The sequence below is a fragment of the Arachis hypogaea genome, chromosome 16, assembly GCF_003086295.3.
Source record: "Arachis hypogaea cultivar Tifrunner chromosome 16, arahy.Tifrunner.gnm2.J5K5, whole genome shotgun sequence".
Classification (NCBI taxonomy): Eukaryota; Viridiplantae; Streptophyta; class Magnoliopsida; order Fabales; family Fabaceae; genus Arachis; species Arachis hypogaea.
In genome coordinates, this window is record NC_092051.1 from 77,932,392 (window position 1) to 77,951,601 (window position 19,210).

A 19,210-nucleotide genomic window follows, 5' to 3' on the forward strand; every position below is an offset into this window, starting at 1 on the left:
ACAGGTTCGGCCATGGCGCTTATGTCAATGGCCTTGCACTCTCCTTTTGGGTTCTCTTCTGTATTGCTTGGGAGAGTACTAGGAGGGATTTCAGTGATCCTTTTACTCAGCTGGCCCACTTGTGCTTCCACATTTCTAATGGAAGACCTTGTTTCATTCATGAAACTTACAGTGGCCTTAGATAGATCAGAGACTAGATTTGCTAAATTAGAAGCATTTTGTTCAGAGTTCTCTGTCTGTTGCTGAGTTGATGATGGAAAAGGTTTGCTATTGCTAAACCTGTTTCTTCCACCATTATTAAAGCCTTGTTGGGGCTTTTGATCTTTCCATGAGAAATTTGGATGATTTCTCCATGTTGAGTTATAGGTGTTTCCATAAGGGTCACCTAAGTAGTTCACCTTTGCTATTGCAGGGTTCTCAGGATCATAGGCTTCTTCTTCAGAAGATGCCTCTTGAGTACTGTTGGATGCAGCTTGCATTCCATGCAGACTCTGAGAAATCATATTGACTTGCTGAGTCAATATTTTGTTCTGAGCCAATATGGCATTCAGAGTATCAACTTCAAGAACTTCCTTCTTCATAGGCATCCCATTACTCATAGGATTCCTTTCAGAAGTGTACATGAACTGGTTATTAGCAACCATGTCAATGAGTTCTTGAGCTTCTGCAGGCGTTTTCTTTAGGTGAATGGATCCACCTGCAGAGGTGTCCAGTGACATCTTTGATAGCTCAGATAAACCATCATAGAATATATCTAGGATGGTCCATTCTGAAAGCATGTCAGAAGGACACTTTTTGGTCAACTATTTGTATCTTTCCCAAGCTTCATAGAGGGATTCACCTTCTTTCTGTCTTAAGGTTTGAACATCAGCTCTAAGCTTGCTCAGCTTTTGAAGAGGAAAGTACTTGGCTAAGAAAGTCGTGACCAGCTTATCCCAAGAGTTCAGGCTGTCTCTAGGTTGAGAATCCAACCATAATCTAGCTCTGTCTCTTACAGCAAAAGGGAAAAGCATGAGCCTATAGACTTCAGGATCTACTCCATTAGTCTTAACAGTATCACATATCTGCAAGAATTCAGTTATGAACTGAAAAGGATCTTCAGATGGAAGTCCATGAAACTTGCAGTTCTGCTGCATCAGAGAAACTAATTGAGGTTTCAGCTCAAAGTTGTTTGCTCCAATGGCAGGAATGGAGATGCTTCTTCCATGTAAATTGGAATTAAGTGCAGTAAAGTCACCAAGCATCTTCCTTACATTATTATTGTTTTCGGCTGCCATCTTCTCTGCCTGTTCAAAATTTTCTGAAAGATTATCTCTGGATTGTTGTATTTTAGCTTCTCTTAATTTTCTCTTTAGAGTCCTTTCAGGTTCTGGATCTGCTTCCACAAGAATGTTCTTATCCTTGCTCCTGCTCATATGACAAAGAAGAAGGCACAGAAAAATAATAATAATAATAGAGATCCTTTATACCACAGTATAGGGATTCCTGTGTGAGTGGAAGAAGAGGGGGAGACAAAGAATGTAATATAATGGAAGAAACACAACTGTGAGGATGGAAGAGAGGTGAGATGAGATGTTAGGATATGAATGAATAAATAGAATGAGATGGGGGAGGGATAATTTTTGAAAATTATTTTGAAAAAGAGTTAGTGATTTTTGAAAATAGTTTTTGAAAAATTTTAGTATTTTTTTCGAAATTTTTTTTGAAATCAAAAATAAAAAATAAAAATAATTAGTTAATTAAAAAGAAGTTTTTGAAAAAAGGGGAAGATATTTTCAAAAATTAGAAAGAGAGAATTAGTTAGGTGGTTTTGAAAAAGTTAAGAAACAAACAAAAAGTTAGTTAGTTAGTTGAAACAATTTTTGAAAAGATAAGAAGTTAGGAAGTTAGAAAAGATATTTTGAAAAGATATTTTTGAAAAAGATAAGATAAGAAGATATTTTTGAAAAGATATGATTGAAATTAGTTTTGAAAAAGATTTGATTTTTAAAATCACAATTAATGACTTTATTCATAAGAAATCACAAGATATGATTCTAGAACTTAAAGTTTGAATCTTTCTTAACAAGCAAGTAACAAACTTCAAATTTTTGAATCAAAACATTAATTGATTATGTTATTTTCGAAAATTTGGTATAAAAATAAGAAAAAGATTTTTGAAAAATATTTTTGGAATTTTCGAAAATAACTAAGAATTTTGAAAAAGATTTGATTTTTGAAAAAGATTTTGAAAAAGATAAGATTTCCAAATTGAAAATTTGATTTGACTCGTGAGAAACAATTTGATTTTAAAATTTTTTGAAAAAGTCAATCCAAATTTTCGAATTTGATGAGAGAAAAAGGGAAAGATATTTTTTTGATTTTTGAAATTTTTATGATGAGAGAAAAAAAAAACAAGTAAAATAATGCAATGCATGAAATTTTTAGATCAAAACATGTGATGCATGCAAGAATGCTATGAATGTCAAGATGAACACCAAGAACACTTTGAATGTCATGATGAACATCAAGAACATATTTTTGAAAAATTTTTAATGCAAAGAAAACATGCAAGACACCAAACTTAGAATTCTTTAATGCTTACGCACTAAGAATTCAAGAATGCATATGATAAACATGAAAAGACACAAAACAAAAAATCATCAAGATCAAACAAGAAGACTTACCAAGAACAACTTGAAGATCATGAAGAACACTATGAATGCATGAAATTTTTGAAAAATGCAAGATGCACATGCAATTGACACCAAACTTATAACATGACTCAAGACTCAAACAAGAAACATGAAATGACACAGAGGAAATGCACATGCAATTGGACGACCCAGTGCACTTGCTGGTTAGTTGTATCGAAGTTGTGACAATTATGAATTAAGATCAGAGCACCAAGCTCTGGAGCCATTACCAGGATTTGTTCGAGCCTGGAGATCACAATTTCGTGAACCAAGTATTTGGCGCCGTTGCCGGGGATTGTTGGTATGAAGCAAGCTATGGTCACCTTGTAAATCTCAGTCAGGCAGATATAAAGTGATAAAGGTGTTTTCGAATATGATATAATAAAAGAGGGATAGAGATACTTATGTAAATCATTGATAGGAATTTCAGATAAGCGAATGGAGATGCTTTTCGTTCCTCTGAACCTCTGCTTTTCTGCTATCTTCATCCAATCAGTCTTACTCCTTTCCATGGCTGGCTTTATGTGATACATCACCACTGTCAATGGCTACTTTCGGTCATCTCACGGGAAAATGATCCAATGCCCTGTCACGGCACGGCTAATCGTCTGGAGGCATCACCCTTGTCAATGGCTTCATCTTATCCTCTCAGTGAATAATATGCTCACGCACCCTGTCACGGCACGGCTATTCATCTGTCGGTTCTCGATCATGCTGGAATAGGATTTACTATCCTTTTGCGTCTGTCACTAACGCCCTGCAATCGCGAGTTAGGAGCTCGTCACAGTCATTCAATCATTGAATCCTACTCGGAATACCACAGACAAGGTTTAGACCTTCTGGATTCTCTTGAATGCTGCCATCATTCTAGCTTACGCCACGAAGATTCTGGTTAGGAGATCTAAGAGATACTCATTCTAGCTTATTTCATGTAGAACAGAAGTGTTTGTCAGACACGCGTTCATAAGGGAGAAGGATGATGAGCGTCACACATAATCATCACCTTCATCACGTTCTTGGGTGCGAATGGATATCTTAGAAGCGAAATAAGAAGAATTGAATAGAAAACAGTAGTACTTTGCATTAATCTTTGAGGGACAGCAGAGCTCCACACCTTAATCCATGGAGTGTAGAAACTCTACCATTAAAAATACATAAGTGAAGGTCCAGGCATGGCCGAGATGGCCAGCCCCCTAAAACGTGATCAAAGGATCATAAGGTAATCCAAAGATTCTTAATACAATAGTAAGAGGTCCTATTTATAATAAACTAGCTACTAGGGTTTATATGAGTAAGTAATTGATGCATAAATCCACTTCCGGGGCCCACTTGGTGTGTGTTTGGGCTGAGCTTAAGTGTTCCACGTGCAGAGGCCATTTGTGGAGTTGAACGCCAGTTTCTGTGCCAGTTTGGGCGTTCAACTCTGGTTTTGGATCCTTTTCTGGCGCTGGACGCCAGATTTGGGCAGAAGGCTGGCGTTGAACGCCAGTTTACGTCGTCAATTCTTGGCCAAAGTATGGACTATTATATATTGCTGGAAAGCCCTGGATGTCTACTTTCCAACGCAATTGGAATCGCGCCATTTCGAGTTCTGTAGCTCCAGAAAATCCACTTTGAGTGTAGGGAGGTCAGAATCCAACAGCATCAGCAGTCCTTTTTCAACCTCTGAATCTGATTTTTGCTCAAGTCCCTCAATTTCAGCCAGAAAATACCTGAAATCACAGAAAAACACACAAACTCATAGTAAAGTCCAGAAATGTGAATTTAACACAAAATCTATTAAAAACATCCCTAAAAGTAACTAGATCCTACTAAAAACATACTAAAAACAATGTCAAAAAGCGTATAAATTATCCGCTCATCAAGCGGCATTAGTTTTGAGGTCCACTTTGAGCTTCAAGAGTTTGTCTTCTAGCTCTCGACGCTGTCCTGCTTCTCTCTGGGGATCTCGCTCGGCTTCATGCTGACGTTCGGCTTCTTGTTCGAGCTGTTTGCTATTCACGAATGGCATCTGGAATTTTTGCGTTCTGAGTCTGTTTGTCTCCCTTGACTTGGTGTGTGTCTTTTGATGTGGCATCCATGTTCTTAAGCGGCGTTCCTTCCTCCAATCCGGAGCTATGGCCGTTGGCAGGGTTATTTTCCATGGGTTGACTTCCAGGCTCCCCGGCAATGGCGCCAACGTTCTGTGGGTTAGCTGAAACAGGGAGGTCGATCTCGGATGAGATCTTCTGATCTGGTCAAGGCTTTCGTGCCCGACTTGTTGTAGCTTGAGATGCTGCTGGTCCGTGTTCACCGGAGGGGGGTGGTACCTATAAGAGACTCCGATGCTTAAGTCAGTACAGGCTTTAGGCAGGTTTTTAGTAGAATTAGAGTATGAATTATACCTAGGTGCTCCAGTGTATTTATAGTAGTACTTTGATGATCTCTCTTATAGATAAGGTTTGTTATCTTATCTTATCTTTTTTGGGTGACATCATATCTTTGGGCCATCTGCCTTCTAGTGGTTGGTGGCCTTTTTGTTCTGGGCCTTCTAGGATCTTTACAGTGATAGTCTGACCTTTATAGAAGAAGTCGTCCAAAGGGGTAACTTTCAGAAGAGGTCGGCCCTTCCAGCCTTATGTCGTTCGGACCTGGTAACTCGGACCAGTGTATGAACAATATCCAATCCCGAAACCCAGATTTACTCAATGTGAGAAGGGATTTCAAGCATGATTTCATGTTTCCTCTTCTAAGGTTCCCATGAAACCCAAATTGCATTCAATCTCTTTTCCAAGATAATTGAATGCTAAGCTTGCAGAACAAAATTCCTTCTATCAAATCAAAGAGAGATGAAGAGAAGAAGAAATTCACTAGCATTAATCCATCAAGTACAACAGATCTCCCTCCCCGAATGAGAGGGAGTTTAGCTAATCATAGCTTAGAGAGAGTACAAGAGATGGAAGAAGATAAAAGTAAAGTAATGTGGAGTAAAAGTTCCAAGCCCCTTTTCAGTACTCTTCAAGGGGTATTTATACTACTCCTATTCTAGAAATGAAAAATTACAAAAAGAAAAGAAAATTACAATTGAAAGCTAAAGGGAATAACCATTCATTAGAGGCATGTGAGTGGCGTGTGAATGGCGTGTGAGTGGCGTGCCACGCCCAAAAGGTCAAGCTGGCTTGGCGTGCCATGCCCAAATCTCAAGTGGCATGCCCCTTAGTGAAGCTGGCTTGGCGTGCCACACCCAACTCTCAAGTGGCATGCCCATGAAGATTGGCCTGGCATGCCACGCACAAAACTCAAGTGGCACGCCCTAGGTGCAGTCTTCCATCTTCTTCACTGGCAATTTAAACTGGTGTGCCATGCCCTCAGCAAAATCGTTATTCTTCTTCTCTGGAAGGTTTGCTTGGCGTACCACGCCCAGGTCTGGCGTGCCACGCCCTTTGTTGGTGCACAAACATTCCTCTCTGGTCCAGTAAGCTAGCGTGCCACGTCCAGGACTGGCATGTCACGCCCATGGTGCTAATAAGGTTAGCGTGCCACACCCAACTCCCAAGTGGCACGCCCTCGATGAAGTCTTCAATCTCCCTTTCTAGTTAAGTGAACTGGCATGCTGACAATGGCCAAATGCAGGGGTTTTGATTTTCACACTAAAAGTAGAATTTGTCCGTTGCAATTATAGTCCAAACCCAACAATTGAACATCAATCAAATAATAAATTCAATACAAAATATAACCAAGAGTATTTAGCTCCCGGGTCGTCTTTCCTAGGAGTTGCAATTAAGTGTACAATTATTGGCTATGAGAGGGCAAGAGGGATTGGGAATGAAAGCAAGAGATGTAAATAGCAAGGAATTGAAAAGAAAGTAATTAAAGGACTCTTGGCAAGAAGTGGGTAATCTAGGTTTCCTATCCTAGTTATGGAATACAAACATGGCAATTGTGTGGAAGCAATCCCAATCAATCAATCCTCCTTGAGAATTAGTCAAAGGTGTAATTGATCTCAATCCATAAGTCCTAGTCAACTCACCAATTACTTAGTGAAAGACTAGCGTCAAAGGAAACCAAATTAATTAACCATTGTCACACAATGCAGAATGGACATCCACAACTCAATTCCACCCAAACAACCAATTTCTCAACCAAGAGTGTGAAAACTAAACATGCAAGGATTTAAACATCAAAGCAATAAAAGTGAAAACAATTAAATGCAAAGAAAAGAAATGGCAAGAAAGTAACTTGACATGCAAGAAAGTAAATGAAAGCAAGTAAAAGTCAAAGCAATAAAACTTCAAAAGCAAGAAACCTCTTGACAAGTAATTGAGGACTAAGGCTACCTATCCTAGCCATTGACCACAAATATATGATAATTATGAAGAGTTAATCCTACTTTGTCAACCTTACATCGAAGATAAGTCAAATAGGCATAGTTAATTTCAATCCCTAAGTCCTATGTCAACACTAAGAGGTCACATAGAGTCAAGGGAAACCAAATCAACTAACTACTCTAATGTATCAAACAAGAATGGACATCAATGACTCAAGGAACACCAAAGTCAACAATTTCAAACCAAGAATGAAAAAAACAAAGTAAAAACTAAGATAGGTATCTTATCAAACACTTGGTGTGCATGAGAATAAAATAATATTAAAATACATTAAAATAAATGCTAAAATACCAAATGCAAGAAAATGACAATAATAACTAAAGAAAGCAATAAATGACATAGAAACATAAATTTGCATTTATTGGAATTAAAATAACAAAAGAGTGCTCATAACATAAAAGTGGCAAAATAAAGGAAATACAAGAGAAATGAAGAAGAAAGATGCAATAACAATAAATGACAAGGAAAAATAAATGAAAACAAGAATTAAAAGTAGAAATTGCAAGAAATTAAACTAAAGAATCCTAATTCTAGAGGGAGGGGGGAGCTTCTCTCTCTAGAAACTAAGAGAAAACATAATAAAAACTAAACCTAATTGCCCCCCTTCATTCCTCTTCACTTTGGCCTTAAATAGCTTCAAAAACTGAGTTGGAATGGGTTTTAGGGGCCTAAAAATCGCCCGCAGTAGTTTCCAATTAATGAGCTCACGTGCAGGGACCTGTGCGGACGCACAGATGTGTGCGTCCACACACTTGCTGTTTTCTGACTTGTGCGGACGCACAAGTACCTGTGCGGATGAACAAGTAGAGTTATGTCCACTATAGTAAATTATATATCAAATCGAAGCCCCGGACGTTAGCTTTCCAATGCCATGAGAACCGCCTCATTTGGACCTCTGTAGCTCAAGTTATGACCAATTTAGTACCGAGAGGTCAGGATAGACAACTTTCCAAATCTCATTTCTTCATGGTTTCTTCCCTTTTGCATGCTCTTCTGCTCACTTATCCAACCCATGCTTGGCTTGGAAACCTGAAATCACTTAACAAATACATCAAGGCACCAAATGAGATTAAAGTGAATAAAATTAACTAGAACTAAGCACAAAAGAGCATGTTTTCCCATTTAAGCACAATTTAGGAAGAAATCTCATAAGCATGCTATTTAGATGAATAAATGTGGGTTTATATGATGAAATCCACTCAAATCAAACCAAAAGATATCGTAAAATATGGACTCATCCATTCCCCCACACTTAAATCAAGCATGTCCTCATGCTAAACCAACCAAAGGAGATGAATGATGGGGTAATTATTAATGCAACTACCTACATGCATGTAACTATACTAAATACTATCTATATATATCTACACTATGATTCCTATTGAGTTTAGCAAAAATAAAAAAAAAGAATCTCAATCAATACATAGTAGAACTTTAGGGCCAAGACAAGAAAATATAGCAATATAATCAATGTCCAAAGATTGATTTGAAATTTTCAAAATTAAGTTCAACAACTTGCAAAAAGATACAAAATAAGCAATGGAAACATAGAATTGAGCAATTGAAACCCTCACCGGATGTGTTTACACTCTAATCGCTCAGTGTGTAGGGTTTAATCACTCAATCCTCCTTTAATCATGTTTCTCAAAGATTTGCAAGTCATCTAACAATCAACTAATACTTGATGAATGAATGCAAATATCATGAGGACTTTTGTGGGTTGTAATGGGGCTTAGGTAAGGGTAGGATTAATATGGTTTAGTAGGCTAATAAATTGGATCTTTGATTAGCTCAAGTATCCCACCTAATCCCATATCATCCCATATACATAACAAAACAACCTAACTACCCATTTATTCTCTTTCTCACATTCACTCATGCATGCTTCTTTCCAATTCAACCACATATGCATCTCTTATTTTCATTATTATTATCTTTTTTTTTTCTTTTTTTTTTCTTTTCTTTTTTTTCTTTTTCTTTTTCTTTTTCTCTCTTTTTTTTTCTATGCAAAGTATATACACCAAAATTTTTTTCTTTTATCAACACAAAGAGATGCATATGTCTTACTTAATAGATGCATGAGTGTTTACCCATTTTTCCAAATATTCTCAATGTCTCAACTAACTTTCTACCAATGTTTCCCTCAAATTCCCCCACACTTGATTAATACACACACTCAAACCCAAGCTAATCAAAGATACAATTCAAGAACATTAATGATTTTTCACTTAGGGCAAATGATGTGCTTAAAATAAGAACAAAGAGGAATTAAAAGGCTCAAAAGTGGTTTACAAAGGTAGATGTAAGGGTTGGCCATATGGTTTAAGTGAGTTTAATTTCAAGAATAGCCTCAATCATACTAGATGCATTCAAAACAACAAATATAGGATATATAGACTAAAGCAAATCAAAGATCACAATCATAAAAAGGGAGTTTATAGCACACAAGAACAAAATTTTGTGGTTGAAAATATGCAACCACACACTTTAAGCTCAAATATCACTTGGTATTTGTTCAAGCTCTTTTCTATGTTCCATTAAAAGATGCTTCAAGCAAGTTCAAAAATATGTTTTCAAATCTAATCAATGGGATGCCCACAAAGAGATTTTTTTGAAAATTCTTTGTTGTTTTACCAAACTTATTCAATCTAATCATGCAACATGAAAATAAAACTATAAGCAAGCTAAGATATATACAAGCAATCTAAGCAAAATAAAATGAAATAAAAGACTAACAAATATTCACAAAAATATAACTAATAAAAACTAGAAAATAATGCAAAGTGTTGAGAAAGAGAAATTTACGCCCCAAAAGTTGCGGATCCTCCCCCACACTTAAACGTTGCACGGTCCTCCGTGCATGCACTCAATCCGGGGGTGAAGCCACGCTCTACAAGGCTCCACCTTTAGCTGGTGGCCACCGCGGCTCCGGGTTGCTATAGAAAACAAGAATTGAGGAAAAATAAGATATGTGGGGTGATATGATAAAAGACAATGTGTGTGTATTCTAAATGCGCATAGTTTAGAATCCACACATTGATTGGGTGAAAAGGTCAACCACATAAGGAAAAGAAATAGCATGTTTCTCAATCAAGTGGCCTAGATTTCAAGTAAAGCATAAGCAAGAGTGAATGCACAAATAACCCTAGGTAACCACAACTAAAGTGAATTGAGTATATGAGATATTGGATATTGAAATTATGCAAGTGAAAGCGCAAAATTAATAGAACATGGCACAATTAACAATAACCAATTCAATGATGAAAAGAGACTACTTATTCACCCTTAGGATTAATGAAATAATCACATGTATAAGGTGCTTGTTACAAAAAGCGACAAGTCATTATAAGAATAAAATCAAGTCAACTCAAAAAAATGCAAAGCATTAACAAGGAACAAATACCTTGTTATGTGATTATATTCACTTAAGAACCATGATGACTAAGTAGTTCAACTCAATTCACTAAAGTACAAGTGCACAATTCATGATTAAGATGCCAAACAAGGATAAAGTCTAATGCATATGGTCATGACAACATATGAATCAAACTAACAATTCAATTAGGCAATCAAACAAGGCTTTAATAATTAGTGCACATATCCATCAACAATGAAATCAAAATTCAAACAAGAAGCAACCCATATCACATCAATCAACACTTGTAATTTATTTAATCATGAACAATTAAACTAAAACAAATATAATAATTAAAATCGAAATGAAATGGAATGGAAAGCAACTAGAATAAGTAGAAAAGAGGACAAAAGTAAGAGAAGAGAAGGGTGGAAGAGAGAAGAAAAGAGGAAGTAGAGAAAGGAGGAGAAAAAGAAGTAAAGTGGAAGAAAACAGGGGTGTCCGTACGCACAGGCATGCGTGCGTACGCACACTAGGTGGAAAAGGGGTTTATGTGAGCGCACAACAGCGTGCGGGCACTGCAGACAAAAGAGGGAACAAGAAGTGTGCGCGCGCACCAAGGTGTGTGCACGCACAGAAGACTATTTTTTTTTTAAAATCATGTGTGCACGCACAAGGAACCGTGCGCGCGCACAAGAGCGTAAGGGGCAGGGGTTCACATGCACACGCTGTGCCAATGCTCCCACCAGAGTGGTTGCAAGTTGGCGTGCGGACGTACACGTCTGTGCGGCCGCACGAGAAGCGCGAAAAAGGGTATGTTTGCGTACGCACAGGTGGGTTTGCACGCACAGGTCGCAGAAAGCATAGGAACGCGTGCCCACAAGGCATGCTAGCACTGTGAGCAGAGGGCAAAATCATGTGTGTGCATGCGCACAGGTCGGTGCGCACGCACAGGAAGCAGAAAATTGCTGTTCTGTGCGCACGCACAAGTACGTGCGTCCGCACAGATGCCCTATTTTGCAAAAATTTTTCTTCAAAATTCTAAGGTACCAAGCCTTAGTTCAATTAAAACCAAACCCAAAACATGCAAGAACCCATAAATTCATGATCCAAATAAAAATTAACCTATCTAAACTCAAAATTAAACTAATTCTAAGCTAATCAATCAAACAAAAATGCAATTAAGTCAAAATATGTACAAAAGGAGAAGAGTTAGAACAATGTTACCAAGCACTTTTATTTAATGTCTTTAAGTTAGACAATTGGGAGAGCCCTTGCTATGGTGGTTTGTGCTTGACTTTCCCACCAAATGCTTGAATCTCCAATGTCCTCCGGGATCCCAATCCTAACCATCAACAAAGACAACCAAAAAGCAAGCTATTTACATATTGACATATTTACAATAGCCAAAAATATACACCATTGCAACTCCCCGGCAACGGCGCCAAATTTGATAAGAGAATTTTTGCTGGTTTAGAATCAAGAATCAAGAAACCTCTTGACAAGTAATTGAGGACTAAGGCTACCTATCCTAGCCATTGACCACAAAAATATGATGATTATGAAGAGTTAATCCTACTTAGTCAACCTTACATCGAAGATAAGTCAAATAGGCATAGTTAATTTCAATCCCTACGTCCTATGTCAACACTAAGGGGTCACATAGAGTCAAGGAAAACCAAATCAACTAACTACTCTAATGTATCAAACAAGAATGGACATCAATGACTCAAGCAACACCAAAGTCAACAATTTCAAGCCAAGAATGAAGAAAAACTAAGAAAAGACTAAGCCAAGCATTTTATCAAACACTTGGTGTATATGAGAATAAAATAATATTAAAATACATTAAAATAAATGCTAAAATACCAAAAGCAAGAAAATGACAATAACAACTAAAGAAAGCAATAAATGACATAGAAACATAAATTTGCATTAATTGGAATTAATACAACAAAAGAGTGCTCATAACATAAAAGTGGTAAAATAAAGGAAATACAAGAGAAATGAAGAAGCAGAAAGTTACAATAACAATAAATGTCAAGGAAAAGTAAATGAAAATAAGAATTAAAAGTAGAAATTGCAAGAAATTAAACTAAGGAACCCTAATTCTAGAGAGAGGGGGGAGCTTCTCTCTCTAGAAACTAAGAGAAAACATAATAAAAACTAAACCTAATTGTCCCCCTTCATTCCTTTTCACTTTGGCCTTAAATAGCTTTAAAAACTGAGTTGGAATGGGTTTTAGGGGCCCAGAAATCGCCCCCAGCGGTTTCCAATTAATGAACTCACATGCAGGGACCTGTGCGGACGCACAGATGTGTTGCTGTTCTCTGACCTGTGCGGACGCACAGGTAGACTTATGTCCACTATAGCATATTATATATCAAATCGAAGCCCCGGACGTTAGCTTTCTAATGTCGCTGGAACCGCCTCATTTGGACCTCTGTAGCTCAAGTTATGACCAATTTAGTACCGAGAGGTCAGGATGGACAGCTCTCGAAATCTCATTTCTTCATGGTTTCTTCCCTTTTGCATGCTTTTCTCCTCACTTATCCAACCCATGCTTGCCTTGGAAACCTGAAATCACTTAACAAATACATCAAGGCACCAAATGAGATTAAAGTGAATAAAATTAACTAGCACGAAGCACAAAAGAGCATGTTTTCACATTTAACCACAATTTAGGAAGAAATCTCATCAGCATGCTATTTAGATGAATAAATGTGGGTTTATGTGATGAAATCCACTCAAATCAAACCAAAAGATATCGTAAAATATGGACTCATCACGTGCCCATGATGATGGATTGAACTCACAAGCTTGGCGTGCCATGCCCCTAGTACGAAGTGGCATGCCCATTGATGCTGCTTCTTCCCCTCTCCTTTGGTCAATTGTACTGGCATGCTACGCCTTGCTTGGCATGGCACACCCTTGACAACTGTTCCAAACCCCTTTCTAGAAAGTAAAGTTGGCGTGCCACGCCCAGCAGTGGCCTGCCACGCCCGTTGTAACTCCACAAGAACTCCTTTCTGGTCCATATAGTTGGCGTGCCACGCCTATCTCTGGCGTGCCATGCCCATAGTAACTCTTTAAATTTCCTTTCAAGATAATAGAGCTGGCGTGCCGCGCCCAGAAGTGACGTGCGATGTCCATTGTTAAGCTTGGAGTTCCCTCTCTGGACAATGTGCTTGGCGTGCCACGCCCAGCTCTGGCATGCCACGCCCCTTGTAGAGCTCCAAGGATTCTTCTCTGGGATAGATAACTGGCGTGCCACGCCTGGCCATGGTGTGCCACGCCCAGCAATGGCGTGCCATGCCCATAGTAAAGACCCATGACTCCTTTCTGGGAAGTACAGTTGTCGTGCCATGCCCAGCTCTGGCGTGTCACGCCCATAGTAGTTCTTCAAATTTTCTTTCTGGATATCATAACTAGTGTGCCATGCCCAATCAATGGAATTTCATGTAGTAAATGGTAGATATTATGGTACATTAGTTTGAAATGAGTTTGTGTTGAATTTCAGGTGAGAAGAGCAATAAAAGAAGGAGATGTCAAAAAAAAAAGAAGCTGGGCATGTGAAGCTGGGCATGCCACGCCACCAAACACTATGGGTGTGGCACGCCAGTCAAGGGGCGTGGCACACCAGTTTACAATTCCAGAAGAGGATTCTTGGCACTTTACAATGGGCGTGGCACGCCAGCACTTTGGCGCGGCACGCCAATTATATTTTCCAGGGAACATATTTGAAGACCACAAAAGGGGCGTGGCACGCCAAGCTGGCCATGACACGCCAACTCCCCTATAAACACTGGGCGTGCCACTTGAGTTCGAAGGCGTGGCACGCCAGTTCATTGGTCCAGAAAGGGGACTTGAAGGCTCAACACTGGGCGTGTCACTTGATGTCGAAGGCGTGGCACGCTAACTCTACTCATGTCTTGGGCGTGCCACTTGGGCTCCAGGCGTGGCACACCAAGCTTGAAGAAGTTCACACCAATAAGGGCGTGTGATGCCAGGGCATTTTGGCCAGTTTCACTGACCTTTTCTTTATGGTTTTAGGGTAGTTTCATGCACTTTCTTAGGAAATAAGCAAGTTTTGGGTAGAATTTCACTTACATCTTGATTCAAGCTAACATTGTGATTTTTATATGAATTCATGAGAATTATGCTTGAATTGAATGACAAATTGGATGATGCATGTCTCATAACTTGGACTAGAACTTTGATGCACTTTATTGCATGATTTCAGGACAAAGGAAGCAAGGAAGAACCACGTTAGCAGCCACGTTAGTCTAACTAACATGATGTCTAACGTGGAAGGGGAGCTAGCTTGCAATGTTAATGAGAAAAGTGATCACCAATAACGTCCTCGAAGCCATCATAGCCCACGTTAATTGCCACGTTAACTACATTAACATGGTAGTTAACGTGGAAGAAGAAAATGAAGCCAATGTTAGTGACACTCACTTTTGTCACTAACGTTGGACCAAGCTCATATTGGCCACGTTAAGAGCCACATTAACTCAGTTAACGTGGACTCTAACGTGGGGAAACAAAAGAATGACCAACGTTAGTGACACTCACCTTTGTCACTAACTTTGAGCTAAGCCACCTTGAGCCACGTTAGTTGCCACGTTAACTGAGTTAACGTGGACTCTAACGTGGAGGAAGCAAAGAATCGCCAATGTTAGTGACACTCACCTTTGTCACTAACGTTGGGATGAGCCACTATGAGCCACGTTAACTACTTTAACGTGGAAGCTAACGTGAGTAAAAGGGATAATGAGCCAACGTTAGTGACACTCACCTTTGTCACTAACGTTGGAGATGGCTAGCAATACCACGTTAGAAGCCACGTTAACCTAGTTAACATGAACTCTAACGTGGGAAGTAGGGGCATTTTGGAACGTTAGTGACAAAGGTAAGTGTCACTAACGTTCTCAAAGATGTGGCAAGCCTACGTTAAAGGTCACGTTAGCCACACTAACGTGAACTCTAATTCTCCCAATACTTTGATTTGGAAATACATGTGGTATAATCAGTGACCACAGTTCATCTCTTCTCATGAGCAATTAGACCAAGGAATTGGCTATTGATCTAATTTGAGAGATTGAATTACTAAGGAATTGGAATTCAATCACTTAAGATTGCCAAGGAGATCAATGAATGCATTGATTGAGGAAGAGAAGAAAATGAACTTGATCTGGAGAATGCAACATCTCCTAAGCCCAATGAACTCCCCATTTCTGATCTTACCCATTCTCTTTACTTTCTGCTATTTACTTTCATGCTAAACCCCCTTCCCATTTATGATTCTGCAATTTACCTTCCGTCATTTATTTTTTGCAATTTACTTTCCCGCCATTTAATTTCCTGCAATTCTCAACCTAATTTCTGCTTAGCTCAACTGGAGCATTCTTCTAATTAAAGTTGCTTGACCAATCAATCCCTGTGGGATTCGACCTCACTCTATTGTGAGTTTTTACTTGACGACAATTCGGTATACTTGCCGAGGGAGATTTGTTAAAGGACAAGTTTCCGTGCATCAGCGTGCCACTTGAACTCGAAGGCGTGGCACACCAATATGTTTGACCAGAGAGTAATGGAGGGCTGAGCAACATTGGGCGTGACACTTGATGTCGAAGACGTGGCACGCCACCTGTAATTGCAATATTGGGCGTGCTACTTGGGCTCTCTAGGTGTGGCACGCCAAGCTTGAAAAGATGCAACTCTAAACACTTGGCGTGCCACTTGATGTCGAAGGCGTGACACGCCAACTTTAGCATCCAAGGGAGAAGAACAAAGGGCGTGGGACGCCAATACAAGGTTGCCAGGGGCGTGCAACTTGAATGCTGGGCGTGGCATGCCTATCACTTCTCATCCATGCACTATCAAGGTGGGCGTGGCATGCCAGTATTGTTTGCTAGATAGTGAAGATGAAGTATTATCAAGGGCGTGGCATGCCACCTACTGGGCGTGCCACGCTAGTTCAACATTCCAGAAGAAGAAGAGCAAGGGAAGAGCCTGGGCATGCCACTTGAGCTCGAAGGCGTGGCACACCAGGCTAACTAGGCAAAGGAGAAGACCCTAGGCGTGCCACTTGGAGAGCCAGGAATGGCACGCGAAACCAAGCTGAGAAGCTAGGCGTGGTATACCACTCAAACGCCAGCCACACGCTAGGCACATGCTTCATTTTATGAGTTTTTCCTTCTCCTTTTTAGTTGTAATTTTCTTTTCTCTTTTGTATTTTCTTAAATCTAGTGATACGAGTAGTATAAATAACCCCTAGAAGTACTGAAAAGGGAGTTGGGTTGGATTGGTAAGTAGTTTTAACTTTACTTTACACTTCACTTCATCTTCTCCATCTCTTGTGCTTTTCTCTAAGCTATGAGTAGCTAAATTTTCTCTCATTGGGAGAGGGAGCTCTGCTGTACTTGATGGATTAATGATAGTGAATTTCTTCTTCTCTTCATCTTCTCTTTGATTTGCTAGAAGGAATTTCGTTCTTCATGCTAGTGTTCAATCATCTTGGGAAAGATGTTGAATGCAAAATGGGTTTCATAGGAACCTTAGAAAAGAAAACATGAAACCATGCTTGAAATTCCTTCTCACAATTGAGTAGATCTGGGTTTTGGGATTGGATATGGTGACATATAATCCCCCCACTATTTGAATCTATGAGGATGTATGGTATAATCAGGGACCAAGCATATCTCTCTTCATGAGCAATTAGACCAAGGAATTGGTTGATTATTAAGATTTGAGAGATTGAATCACCAAGGGATTGGGGTTCAATCAATCATGATTGCCAAGAGGTCAATGAGTTGCATGATTGAAGATAGATGATTTAGATTTAATCCAAAGAGAATAATATCTCCTAATCCCAATGAATTTCCCCTTTTCTTATCTTCCCTATTCTTTATAGCTTTCTTTAATTTCTGCTATTCTCCATTCCCATTTATAATTTTGTCATTTATGTTCCAGCACTTTACATTCTTGCCATTTACTTTTCTGTACTCTATTTCTTTTCTTTACTTTTAAGTCATTTACATTTCTATCCATTTAGAATTCTGCAATCACAATCTCTATTGCTCAGCTTGACTAATTCATCCCTTGATTAAAATTGCTCAAATCTACAAATCTCTGTGGATTCGACCCACTCCTAGTGGGTTATTACTTGACGATATCTTAGTGCGCTTGCCAAAGAACGGATTCATTTTATATGGGGAGTGAATTCTCGTCATCAAGTTTTATGGCGCCGTTGCTGAGGATTGGTTTGAATTTGACAATGACTAAATTGATGGGTAGCTAGATTAAGCAATTTTATTTACCTTGCTAATTCCTATAATTTCCGTTTCTTATTTTCTTCTTTTCCATTTGATTTTCCAGTTGTTCATTGTGCATATTTCCATTCTTACATACTAATCTACTAATTGTTTGATTAATTGCACCAATAAAACTAACCATAAGTCTTAACAAGAGTGATTTCTTCACTTGTCTTCTACTTGCTGTTTGTTAAATGTATGACAGGTAGAAGAGGAGAAATATCATCCTCTTTTGATAGTGAACCTGAGAGGACCTTTCTTAGACTAAAAAAGGAAGCAAGAGGCAAAGGAATAGTTAGAGAGGAAGTAGTGGAGGAAGATTTAGACGTTGCTATGGAGGAAGAAGTACATAACAATGTTGGGGAAGATGCTGGCAATTATGTCGGGCAAGAAAGGAGAGTTCTAGGCTCTTACATCAACCCAAACCTGGGGAACTATGGAAGTAGCATCCTAAAATCAATAATTCATGTTAACAACTTTGAGTTAAAGCCTTAACTCATCACACCTGTTCAAAACAATTGTTCATTCGGAGGTAGTACCCAGAAAGACCCCAACCAACATCTAACCACATTTGTGAAAATATGTGACACAGTGAAGTGTGATAGTGTCCATCCTGATGTCTACAAACTGCTTTTGTTCCCTTTCTCTCTCAGAGATAAGGCATCAAAGTGGCTAGAATCATTTCCTAAGTAAAGTTTGACAACTTGGAAGTATGTTATGAATAAATTCTTAGCAAGATTCTACCCTCCATAAAGAGTCAATAGATTGAGAACTGAGGTGCAAACCTTTAGACAACAAGGTGGTGAAACACTTTATGAGGCATGGGAGAGATTCAAGGAGTTGACAAGAAAATGCCCTCCAGAGATGTTCAATGAATGGGTGCAACTGCACATCTTCTATGAGGGGCTATCATATTAGTCGAAGAAGGCTTTAGATCATTCTTCAGGAGGCTCACTCAACAAGAAGAAGACAATTGAAGAGGTCGTAGATGTCATAGAAACTGTTGCCAACAATGAGTATTTCTATGCCTCTGATAGAACTCAAAGAAGAGGAGTGATGGAGCTCAATTCCATGGATGCCATGTTAGCTCAAAACAAGGTGATCACAGTTCAATTAGCAGCCCTATCCAAGCAGATGGAGAAGAACCAAGTCTCAGTTGTTCAAGCTCAAGCACCACCACAAGAAGAGGATACTCTAGAAGTTGAATGTGAATGGGAGCAAGCCAACTATGTGAACAATTCTTCCAGACCACTGTATGATCCCAATGCCAAAACATACAACCCAAGTTGGAAGAACCACCCAAATTTTGGGTGGGAAAACCAACAGAACCACAGCCAAGATCACAAACTATACCACTCTAACAAATACAACAACCACAATCCTAACCATCAATCAAGCAACAATAGACCATACCACAGCACACAAAATGCACCCTACCACTCCAACCAACAACCATACAATAACCACCCTCAAGACGCATCATCCTCAACCCTA

At 39.1% G+C, this 19,210-nt stretch overlaps 2 non-coding genes across 2 annotated transcripts; one reads left to right on the plus strand and one right to left on the minus strand.

Moving 5' to 3' along the window:
- Positions 1 to 773: 773 nt before the first annotated feature.
- On the plus strand, positions 774 to 881 carry LOC112761082 (small nucleolar RNA R71). The gene has a single exon (XR_003181493.1). It is a non-coding gene; the product is annotated as a small nucleolar RNA R71 (small nucleolar RNA).
- A 17,597-nt stretch (positions 882 to 18,478) lies between these two features.
- LOC112760534 (small nucleolar RNA R71) lies at positions 18,479 to 18,584 on the minus strand. The gene has a single exon (XR_003180970.1). It is a non-coding gene; the product is annotated as a small nucleolar RNA R71 (small nucleolar RNA).
- Between the last annotated feature and the right edge of the window lie 626 nt (positions 18,585 to 19,210).